We start from the raw sequence: 12,515 nt of genomic DNA on the forward strand, positions 1-12,515 counted from the left end.
TCGACTTTGGTCACACATTAAGCAACAGAAAAGTCATTGCATTTTGGTCTACAATTACAAAAAGGAAGAAATTTTAATGCAAATATGGCACTACAGTCTTGCGTCACAATGCGAGTCCATTGAGATCCTATAATGTGATATAACAATGTAACAATCCAATCTACATTTTGCAAAGTTGCATGTAGCTCAAGTCTAATACTGAAACAGGGAAAAATATTACTTGCTAAAAAAATGTTTGGCAGCAGATTAGAAGTGACATCTCCAGCTAGGAGCCAGGAGGAAGCTGATGGAAATGTCTCCTACAGTTCTCAGGGCAGAGAAGTTTAGCTGGTTACAGTATTAAAGCTAAAAAAGCTAAATTTTGAGATAACCCTGTAAGTGGGCAATGACTTTTCACATTTTAACATTTGTAATGATACCATGTCTCATACACTACTAAGTGAGTACATTAGAAGTGGAGAAGGAGCATGATCTAATAAGACTAACAAGCCATGCTGCAAAGCGAGTTGAATGGATCCATAGATTTTATTCAAAACTCAGCAAAAACTCGTTCAAAATACAGGTAGTCCCCTACTAAAAGGGCATCCGACTTACAGATGACCCCTAGTTCAAGACGGATCAATATGGCCACTGTGTGACCTCTGGTGAAGTCTCGGAGTGCTTTACTACAGACTGCAATGATCCGGTTTAAGGGTGATGCCACACATGGCGTTTTGAAACCGTTTTTGGTCCGTTTTTAAGCAATCCCTTAAAAAACTGCATGCATTAAAAAATACATCCGTTTTTTAAAAACGCATGTGTTTTTTGAAAACGCATCCGTTTTGACAGGTTTTCCAAATTGCGCAATTAAAAACTGACAAAAACGGATTCGTTTTTTAACGCATGCGGTTTTTAACGGACTGCTTAAAAACTGACCAAAAACGGTTTCAAAACGCCATGTGTGGCATCACCCTAAGGTGTTTGTAATGGAGCTTTAGTGACAATCCAAGGTCCCATTACAGCAAAAAATTTTGAAACTCCAATTGTCACTGGGGCACAAACATTTTTTTTTTTGCCTGTATATGAGAACAGTTTTAACAGCTTAAAAAAGGATTAAAAACTCCACCAATACTTCTTTTTAAAAGTTGTAGAAAAATTGGCTTTTTCGTTTCAAGTGAAATTATGTACATGAATGAGCCTGGAAATTGTTACATATTCACCAATATCTGTTACAGTATACACCTACACATAAAATGCCTCTGAATGAGGCAGACAAGCTATACATGCATCAAGATGAGACAAGATGCTTCTTTAGCCTTGAAATCTGATCTTGGTCAGGAGCTGTTTTCTTTGCTGTCTACACAGCATTTCCTGCCTCTACAGGGGGAAGCATCTCCATTTCAGTAAACCGATTCCACTACAGACCCCAACCGCTAGAATACACAGGAGTCAGCTCAATCCAACACAACCTGGAAACAGTAAGAACAGAGCGTGTGTCTGTGTCTGGTCTGCATTATAAATCACATTGTATCATCTGCTGTCACATCCAGAAAGGAAGTAGGCCACATGGTCCTCTTCTATTTCTCCAGGCACAGAAAACTAATATGCGATGTCAGGCTTTAGCAATTAAATCCAAAAACATTTTACATCTCTTGCTTTCTCTCTATATATCTCCATATATCATCCGAAGTTGAATGGTTAGGTTTATATATATCCCAACCAAGTCTCCACCACAAAGGCTGATACCCACTAGCAATTGTGGTCTGACAAACTCCCCCCATGCTCTGGTGGGATTTACTGGGCTGAACCTTGAATCACTGAACTGAACTTAGAATTCCCATTCAGATCAGTGATTCTTGGTTTGGGCTGATAAAAGCCCACAAGACCATGGAGTTAATTTGTAGGACCAAACACACTTGTGGATAGCAGGCTTACGGCTAGTGCTCCACATTGTTAAGGGACAGTAGGGCCCTGGAACTAACAATCACGGATCACCACATTGTTGTGAGTTTAGTAAGAAAAGAGCTAATACTTGTCTCTCTCCTCCTCTAACCACTGATATCCATTTGTACAAAGAGACTGCAGCATTGATGTCATGTTGTCAATGACCTTGGCTGATTTCTGTATAAGGCTGCAGCACGAGCGAGCCATCAATGTGACATCATGACAGCAGTTTCTGTGTACAAGGAGGCTCAGGAGGCGCCACTCTGGAACACAGGGAGGGAGAGAGGCAAGTTTACGCTCTTTCGACCATGCAATAAAATGTCATAATCCCAGAAAACCCCTTTAAACCAAAAATCACATACCTTTAAGAAGTGGAGTCTGTCCAATTAGCAGACCTATGAAATAAAAAATGTGAAACATTTTAGAACAATTCTGTTACCTGCAGGTCAGAAAGCTACATAGACACAGTAGAGTCTTTTTTGTTTAATTTAAGCATTGGGGTGGCTGAATTTGACAAGGAAGAGCCAAGTCATGCACTTTAACCCAATAAGTGACCTCTGACATGGTGTTGAGATGGTTGACATTTAAGAGTAGTTAGTAAAGTCATTGTTAGAGGAGCCTCACAAAGTGAGAGTCGTTATATAGACATTTTTAATTTGCTTTCAATTTACTCCCATTGATCCTTTGGCTTTACTGCATCATATCAGAAAATATAAAAGCTATATAGCTCAGGCTTTATTCAACCAGCATGTGAGGCCTCCATAACAAAGAAACGCATGTACATATGCAACCAGTCCTCTTTGTCTACTATAAATTTGGGCAAGTTTAAGGGAATTTGTCAGCTAGTGACAGGTTCCCATAGAACCCTGTTAACCAAATACGACCTTTATTTTAGCAAAAAATTGTTTCCCTCACATCCCCATAAGGGTCCTTTATGCAGCAATGTTAGCATCTACCTCATGTATGTATCTAATCACATGAAATCACAGCATGTACCTCTCCCCACGCAAAAAATAATGTATTTAAGGCTGCATTCAAATTTGTCCACGAACAGTCTGTGATCACGGACGTGAGAAGTGCCGTACCACTGATAACTCTGTTGGGGATTAAACTCCATGAATAATATTGATATATGATGCACAGAGTTCTTGTTTCCCCAAAATGCAGCAGCGTCAACAGTACAGTGTCTGCACTACGGCATATTGGGGAAATATTGATATAAGATGCATAGAGTTCAGTCCCCAGCATAGTGATCAGTGAATCTAGCCTAAGTAGGAGTCACAGAGCTGGAGAAATACTAAAACTAACTAAGAGCCCTGAATACCCTGCCCACACAGAATTATTAAACTCATCATATGCATAGATATGAAAATTAGAGAACCACACACAATTTCCTAACTGTCAAGGTCATTGTGTTAGTCCTCTGTGCATCTATCCTAACACAAGTTTTAAAGTATTTAAAACTTATTTAATAAATTGTATACATTCTAAAGTGCAGAATAAAAATGTAAATTCAAATAATTAAAAAGAACAGTGATCAAAATTACTTTCAGATACCTGCATGTTTTTGTGGTCAATTTGGTACCTGGTGCAAATTTCCTTTTCTGCCATTATCTGACAACCCCTATTTAACTAGCAGCCTAACTTCCAGTTTGCAAAGACTTTTTCAATGGAGGCCAAAGGGGTGACACTATTAGCCATGGCAATGGAAGTTGGTTGTTTCAAGTATGTGATTTGTAAAATATTGCATCTTTACAACTCATTCACAAACTCATTCTTTAAGTCCCCCTGGTCGCCCTGAAAGACATATGCAAGAACTGAACAAGACTGAACCGCACTGAACAGGGTAAGGATCTGTCTTGTCGTACAGCGTCTGAACATATAAACATTTTAGAACCTAAAGTCCATTCTACAGTAACCAAAACTCACATTTGCTGAGAAGCATGTTGTGTGGACACAGGCCAAGTGGCCCACAGTTCATTTTATTGATGAAAGAAAGTTTACCTTATTTAAATCTGATGGCAACCATTATGTTAGTTGACAAACTGGTAAAAGACTGAACCCAAAGTATTGTAAAGAATTCAGTGAAAGGTGGTGGAGGCGTCATAGTTTGGGGAAGCTTTTCTGCAGCAGGAGTTGGACCTCTCATACAGCTACAATGAATGAAACCATCTTCATCAACAAGTGGTTCCTTCCTTGCGTTCTTTGCTCATTGAGCCAGCAATTATCATGCAGGATAAAGCCACCTGCCACACAGCAAAACGGATAAAGCAGTTCCTTGAAACAGAAAACATTGAAAACAATGAAATATCCAGGCCAGAGTCTGGATATAAACCCAACAGAAAATCTCTGTGAAATCCTTGGTGACAAAGGCCAAGAAACCCACAATCACAGAACTGTAGAACAGACTGGAAGAGCAGTTGACCTGTTCTGGTGGAATGGTGTACCCCTTACAAAAAAATTCCATTAGATTTTGATCAATAAAGTTTACATAATTCTCAATATGGACCTCTTGAGATTATAAAAATTAACAAATACTCCCCTCTCTCCAGTGCTTCGATGCATATAAATAGGCTAAGCTGTCAACGTTCTGCTACAGCCTAAGACTACATTCACACTGCCGCTGCCCGCCGTACCGTAGCACGGCGGGCAACGGCAGCGCGCAGGGAGAGAAGGAGCGCTGCTCTCCATAGGGATGTATGGTGCACGTTGCCGTAATACGGGAAAAGATAGGACATGCCCTATCTGTTTCTTTGGTACAGAGCGGTACGGTGCCGCGCCGTGCACCCATTGCCGTCTATGGGGGACGTATTTCGGCTGTATATACGCCCCCCCCCCCCCTTGTGGCAAAGCGAATGCAGCCTAAGGCTACATTCACACTGCCGTATGGGGGACGTATATACAGCCGACGTATATACGGCCAATATACGTTCCCCATAGACCAGTGGTGGCGAACCTATGGCACTGGTGCCAGAGGCGGCACTCAGAGCCCTCTCTGTGGGCACCCAGGACATCACCCCAGAATAAAGTTCACCAGACAGAACTCAAAATAATCTGCCTGCAGAATCTTCCTACAATGGTAGATGAGTTTGCCCTCCTCCATTCAACTGCGTTGGTGTCCTTGGGAGGCTGAAGGATTGAAAGTTGCCAATGAACAAGGAGAAATACATTACTGCTTAAATTTCTGCGCTGGCACTTTGCAATAAATAAGTGGCTTTTGGTTGAAGTTTGGGCACTGAGGCTCAAAAAGGTTTGCCATCACTGCCATAGACGGTAATGGGCGCATCTCGTTTCTAAGGGACAACATGGCTACATTTAGGAGAAATTATCTTCACACAGGAATATTTTTTTAATAACATCCGATTGAAGAAATGTTTACACATGGCAAAGGAATTCAATTAAATGTAAATGCCAAGATGGGAATGCCCCTTTAAGCTAGAAGAGTCTTGAAAGAATGACAGCAATCAGAGATTTAGAAAATAATGAGGAAGTATTTGGGAAAATTGTATAGCTTTTGATTATAAAAACGGCAATATTTATTTGCCGAAATGGGAATACCCCTTACATTTTAGACATTTCCCTTTAAGCAAAGAGGATGGTAAATACCGGAGGATGCTTTGTTGCTGTATAGCAGTGACTATGAGACATGGACTCATTTTTAACCAGTTTCTTTCATTCTTTATTGCACTTTGGTCAAAACAGCACAACCAAAAAAATGGGAATATAGGCCCACATTGTGTGAAGTGTGAACTATGTGCAGAGGGCATCAGATTCATGAAGTGTGGCACATGTTCAGCATGAATCTGGTGCCCCCCGGCACTTCTCTGACTGAGTACACCAACTTTATTTTGGTGCACCTATAACATAAGGTGTGCAATACAATTCTGTTGGATATGATAACTATTTTGCATGATCCGACAGTGCACCGGAACGCCCCCTTCACTGCAGAGTTTTGTGTTTCGTCGGGTATAGTGCGGCCACAACACAAGTGTGTGGCGGACACTTTGTAAATACATGTGCAAGCAGTTTGCGCTGAAAAGAATGTGCAAAGTCAGACAAAACACCATAGTTCCCTTAGCGTTTGTACTTGTAAACCCTATCAGCAGCTCCAGCACTTGCTAAATAGTCTTAATAAAGTCCACAGTGCAGGCTAGTAGGCACTGAAAGCAAGCGCTAGCCTTAAGAGACACAAAGCCAAAAAAAGAATTGCAATCTGAGCTTGCCACCGCAGAGGAGATAGCAGTGAACACAGGCAGCATTTGGAAATAGCATTTGGCTCTGCTTACACCGGATATTAATCTGATGAAAAAATACACAGAGCTTGATACTTGCCCCCTGCATTCAGCACTTTCTATACATGAATAGTGCTCAGATGCTAAAAAATGTCAAGGATTTTTTCTCAGGACTGGAGACCCTGAGTAATGGGAAGGTTAGGGCAGCGTCTCCATAAGGAAAATACAATCTCCACATTCCTCTAAAGAAGTCTCCAGGGTAACATTTATGCAGTATATACAACTACAGACCTTTGCCATTTGTTTAGATAGCAATGAAATTACTGCAATAATGGCATCCAGTTGTTTCAGTACACTGCGGGTGACATCTATGTGTACCTTGGGATTTCATGTCATCACATGGAGCTTATACATTGCCAAGATAGTCGTCATCCTTCTTTCTACAAGTAAAACCCGGAGCAGGATGTGCACTGCTGCTCTGCTCAATATTATGCAAAGAAGCAGAACATTGCTTGCTTGACAAACAAATTTCCACCAGAACACTTTTTTTTTTTTTAAATTTTCGAATGAGGACTTGTTTTTTAATTAGACAATTTGTACTTCTTAATGGCGCAGTTTAAGCATGATACCAGGTATTAATATTGATAGCAAAACACTCAAGATTGCGATCAATAGTTGATTGTAGGAAGGGCCAGCGACAAGTGAGCGGTAGCTGCTTCCACCCCAAGGCCCAGTGTGTACATGTCGCCAAACAGATGACAATAGTATTGCCATGGCAAAACTTTACAGATGTTTACAAAAGACGACATTACATGGTAATAACCTGGTCAGATGAAATAATAGGATTGAGGGCCCTGTGTATGCTTATAGGGTTAACATTTTTTGCAGTTTTTATAGGTCTTAAAACGTATTAAAAAAAATTCTATTGCCTGCAACATTCTGAAATCTGTGGATTTTATTTCCTTTGACTACATACAAAGATGTGTAAAGATACATTTTTAATGGGGCGAGTTGCACTTTTTGTTACAATTTGAGAAATATAGTATTGCCCAAATTAAAAATTTTTTTAAAATACATTAATCATTGAAGCAGTCACAATTTGGGATAAATATTTGTTATTTTCATAAACCGGACCCTTTCAGATGTGGAGTTACTTAATGTATTCAATTATTATTATTATTATTATTATTATACCTAGCCTACAAAAATCTAATCAGAAGTAAATAAATTGAACTTCTTGGCACAATACACCATTCAGATCTAGACCTTAAATATTTGAGACAACTAAAGATGTTCTGGTAATACAAAGAGCTGTTATTATAGGAAATTTACTCTGAAGTACATCGGGGGAGGGAAGCTCATTCAGGTTACATTAGTTACTTTGAAGAAGGAGGAGGAATGGAGAGATTTGAAGCTTTATGGCAGGAATGTGGGTGGGTGGAAACAGGGCATATGACCTCATGGGGTAGAGCCTGCCAGATGGAGAATACACCAGGAATTACTACACACACAATAGAATGACAGACCAGTCTCTTTTGTGACTCCTATTGTCTCCTCTGCTCAAAATGTGACTTGTGTAAATTGTAATTTCTAGTTCTTGACACTATAAACAACCAATTTAGTGCGACCTAACATTCTGTGAATTTTCAGCCTGGTGGAGATTTCAGATCTAGCCTCCGCCAATTTACCAATGCACGTCTGGCCAAAATTGTGACTTGCTCATGCCCTGTGCCATACAAGGCATAATAAATCGGATCCACAATTTTCCAAAACCTAGGATGTATAATGGGAGACCCAGTGATTAAGTGCATGTCTTTCCTAACTACACAGTAACCTGATCCCTGCCCAGTATGTCATTAGCCCTGGCTTGGCTAGAATAAATAATGCTGGATCTTCATGAGACTTACTAAAGAAATCTAATGGCCAGTAGTATATAGTAGCAAGCAGAATTTGCATATATTGAGACAAATAAATCCCTCTGCAGGTCACTGGTAGCTTCTATTTCATCAACCACATTGGTTGACTAGTTCTTGGGAACCATCCAGCAGGTCTGAAATGTAGATATCCTCTGTAAACGCTAGCTTTAAAGCAAAACATTTCCAAGGTCCCATCCTGTATGAATGAAATGTAGAAAGGTAGAGTGTGATAAAACCAGTAAACTTCAACAAACAAATCATGTATGGCAAAACTTGTGGAGTGACTGTGAATAACTAATTTTAATATGAATGTGAAATTTTTAGGGCTAAATGAATGCATCACTGACAAAATTAGAGCATTCTGAATTTCACTTCCATTTTGTTTTCGTTACCATGAAGCTCTCAAACGGTTAACGTGTTTTGTAAAAGCGGCTTTTAAATGGAACGATTTATAGGGGTTTTTGTTATTTATATCAAAACTCATTCAAAACAAATCTTCTAATTAGTGCGGTCGCACATCCACAGTGGCTGCTGATAAGGATTAGGGTACCATCACTTTCAGGCATTGTACTCAAAAGGAGTGCTTGGATTCATTTAGATTTGTCATTCAAAACAAAAAATTATCTCCAAAAAATTCAATACGGAAATTTCTGTAAAATCCCAGACAAATGGTTTTATTTCTAATAAAATAAAAAGACATTTTAAAAATGATGACAATATAAAGCAGCCATATGGGAAAAGTTAGTTAGTAACTAATTCGGGTGGTAGAACGGTCTGAAAAGGAGGTTCTAGAACTGCAAATTTTTCAAAATGTTTGCCAAAATGTATTTTTCCATAAAAAATGCAAAATATATTGACCAAAATTTTCCAACTACATTAAAGGGAACCTGTCACCAGGAGACCCGTTTTTAGCACTCCCCCAGTCCCCACAGAGCATAGTACATCCACTGCAAAGTGTTTTTGTATAAAAAATTGGTTTTACAGAAAAAAAGAGATGTTATATTGTACCTTTCATTAGCATGTGCTGTGTGACTAGGCAGTTGCCTATTGGGAGTGGCTGGAAAGGAGTAGTTTCCCCCCACCCTTGGGAAACAGCTACTCCATGTGACCTTTTCAAATATATGAAAACACCCATCACTTGGCTTAGCGCCGCCCCCTGCTCCTCTACAGCCAATCCCGAGTGTTGCTCCTCTACAGCCAATCCCGAGTGTTGGGAGTTATTCATATATTTGAAAAGGTCACATGTTTCCCAAGGGTGGGGGGGGACTGCTCCTTTCCAGCCAATCTCAATTAACAACTGCCTAGTCACACAGCAGATGCTAATGAAAGGTACAATATAACATATCTTTTTTTCTGTAAAACCTATTTTTTTTTATATAAAAACAGTTTGGCAGTGTATGTACTATGCTATGTGGGGACTGGGGGAGTGGTAAAAATGGGTCTCCTGGTGACAGGTTCCCTTTAAAGGTCACCTGTCATCAGGTCTGTGTCACTTGTCCTGTCACTACTACCTTTTGGTGCAGCTCACAAGGATCCCATCCCAGCCTTTATCTAGTTATTTCATACATTATTCATTGTAAAATCATCTATTCTTTATTATGTAAATGAGGCTGGTCACATGGTCAGAGGCAGTGATGTCACCCCTGTTCCCCCTCCCCTCTCCTGCCCATGTCTGTGTGTAATGTATAGTAAAGCATTCCTAGTGTCTATGCTTTATCTGCTATAGTAGAGAAAAGGATAGCAAGATATGCAAATCACATCGTATAAAGGAGGATCCACACCAAAAACAGCTACAATATCAATATAAACCAGTGTGGTGTGTATGAATGATCCTCAAAGAGATGTAGGTTGATTCAAATTACAAATGCAAAATTTATTGAAGACACCATTAACCCCTTCCAGACGCGCGCCGTACTAGTTCGGCGCGCGCCGGGTCCGGGTGCATGGAGAGGGCTCGCGGGCCGAGCCCTCTCCATAGCCGCTAAGTCTTTGCTGCATATAATAAAAAAACCTAAAAATTCAACTCACCCCCCTTTCCCTAGAACTGATATTAATATTAATAAACAGTAAAAATCATAAACACATTAGGTATCGCTGCGTCCGAAAATGTCCGATCTATCAAAATATAATAACAGTTTTTCGCTGCGTTTAACCCCGTAACGGAAAATAGCGTCCAAAGTCAAAAATGACATTTTTTTGCCATTTTGGAAAATATAAAAAAATTTATAAAAAGTGATCAAAAGGTTGCACAGTCCTAAAAATGATAGCAATGAAAACGCCATCAAAAGTCGCAAAAAATGACACCACCCACAGCTCCGTACACCAAAGTATGAAAAAGTTATTGCCGCCAGAAGACGGCAAAATCCAAAAAAAAATTTTTGTACAGGAGGTTTTAATTTTTTTTTAATGTATGAAAACATTATAAAACCTATACAAATTTGGTATCCACATAATCGTAGCAACCCAAAGAATAAAGTAGACATGTCATTTGGGGCACACAGTGAAAGCTGTAAAATCCAAGCCCACAAGAAAACGTCGCAAATATGTTTTTTCACCATTTTCACTGCATTTGGAATTTTTTTCCTGCTTCCCAGTACGCACCATGGAATATTAAATACCATCACTACGAAGTGCAATTTGTTACGCAGAAAATAAGCCATAACACAGCTCTTTATGTGGAAAAATAAAAAAGTTATAGATTTTTAAAGGTGGGGAGTGAAAAATGGAAGTGAAAAAACTAAAAAAAGGCCAAGTCGTTAAGGGGTTAAAAACATTTAAAATTGCATGAAAGAATTCATGCGAACAAACCCTCCACACTCACCCCTGGATATTAGAATGCAGTTAAATCCTATCACAAAAATTCATTCGTAAGTATCTATCCGGCTTTGGCGTTAGCATGTGGTAATATCCGGCTTTGGCGTTTTATGCATTGATTGGCTATTTGTGCCTTTACTATAGATAGGATTTGTATACCTGCCTGCTTTCTTCCAGCCATAGATACTTACGAATTAATTTTTGTGATAGGATTTAACTGCATTCTAATATCCAGGGGTGAGTGTGGAGGGTTTTTTGGTTGCATCATAACCATTCCCTTTGTTCGCATGAATTCTTTCATGCAATTTTAAATGTTTTTAATGGTGTCTTCAATAAATTTAGCATTTGTTATTTGAATCAACCTACATCTCTTTGAGGATCATTCATACACACCACACTGGTTTATATTGATATTTATGCTTTATCTGCTGACATGCTGCATCCTCCTAATACACATGTGAGAGACACAGACATCAGCTACACAAGTACCTGACATGTTCTGCTATAACATGGCTGCCTGTAGCAGTTGTATCTCTCCTATACACACACAGCCTGCAGGGGGCGCCAGCAGCAGGAAGCACATTATTCAACAGCCTCACACCATTATACAGGCTGTCAGTCATGAACTGGGGGTGGGGCTTTGCCTCCTACTCATGAATAAGCTGGACAGCTTGAATATGCTAATGACTCATTGGCCATTTCACATGTCATTTGCATACAGCTTTAGGACCTCATTGCTTAGGTTTACAGGCATGTAGAGGGACAATGAAGGGAAAGAGGCAATGCTTTCTAATGGCAGTTTATGAAAATATATTTAGATTAGGGGGTTATTTTGCATGATGGGTTCTCTTAAAGTCCAATGTTTCATGAAAAAAAACACATTCTCAAAAACCACTTTGGTAAGTAAAAGTTATAACCTTATGAAGCATATGCCAGATTACTTAATAATGTTCAAAATGGCGTCTTGAATTGGTTAATACAACATTTGAATTTTTAAAGGAAGCAAATTGACTTAATATAGTGGAATAGTGGGGAACTGGAATACTTGTTAGCAATACAAAAAGGTCAGATGTGAACCTGGAACCCAAGTATACCCAGGCAATATAACATGTCAGGAAAAAAATATAAACACCCTAAAAGATTTGTAGTTTCAGAACAGAGTGGACACATTTGAAGTTCCCTAGAATGACCATTGCCAATCGGACACAGCAAAACAGTTGCAGGGAAAAATCTGAACACCAGCTCTCTGTCCTGTACTTTTAGAACGTAATACAAAAAAGATGTGTTACGCACAAATACAGACAATATATCTAAGGAATAGGAACAGGAAGATTGCATATCAAAGTCAGCCACCAAAACACTATGGTTGGTCTCGCATGGCCATGCTGTGCATATGCCATTATGGTCCGAATTGGAATTATCCATACTATACAGATACAATTGAATGGTAGGAAAGACCGCTCTTTGCTTAAACTATTTCCGGTTACACTGTCCACCGCTACATAAGGGGAGAATGGCACTTGTGTCCTTTTGACAGATATTTTAAAAGTGCTATATAAATAAAGGAATTCTTATTATTAAAACAACTCCCGATGTACATGTCAAACTTAAACAGCAAAACCAGAATTTG

At 39.4% G+C, this 12,515-nt stretch overlaps 1 protein-coding gene across 3 annotated transcripts in view; it reads right to left on the bottom strand.

Annotated features, from left to right (window-relative positions):
* The window catches only part of TLN2 (talin 2), a 148,433-nt gene that overhangs the window by 102,133 nt on the left and 33,785 nt on the right, over positions 1–12,515 (bottom strand). For all 3 annotated transcript variants that reach the window (XM_072147781.1, XM_072147780.1, XM_072147779.1), the window contains exon 2: positions 2,286–2,318. The gene's annotated coding sequence lies outside the window, so the exon portion shown is untranslated. The remainder of the gene's footprint in view (positions 1–2,285; positions 2,319–12,515) is intronic.

This window comes from Engystomops pustulosus, chromosome 4 (assembly GCF_040894005.1).
Source record: "Engystomops pustulosus chromosome 4, aEngPut4.maternal, whole genome shotgun sequence".
Lineage (NCBI taxonomy): Eukaryota > Metazoa > Chordata > Amphibia > Anura > Leptodactylidae > Engystomops > Engystomops pustulosus.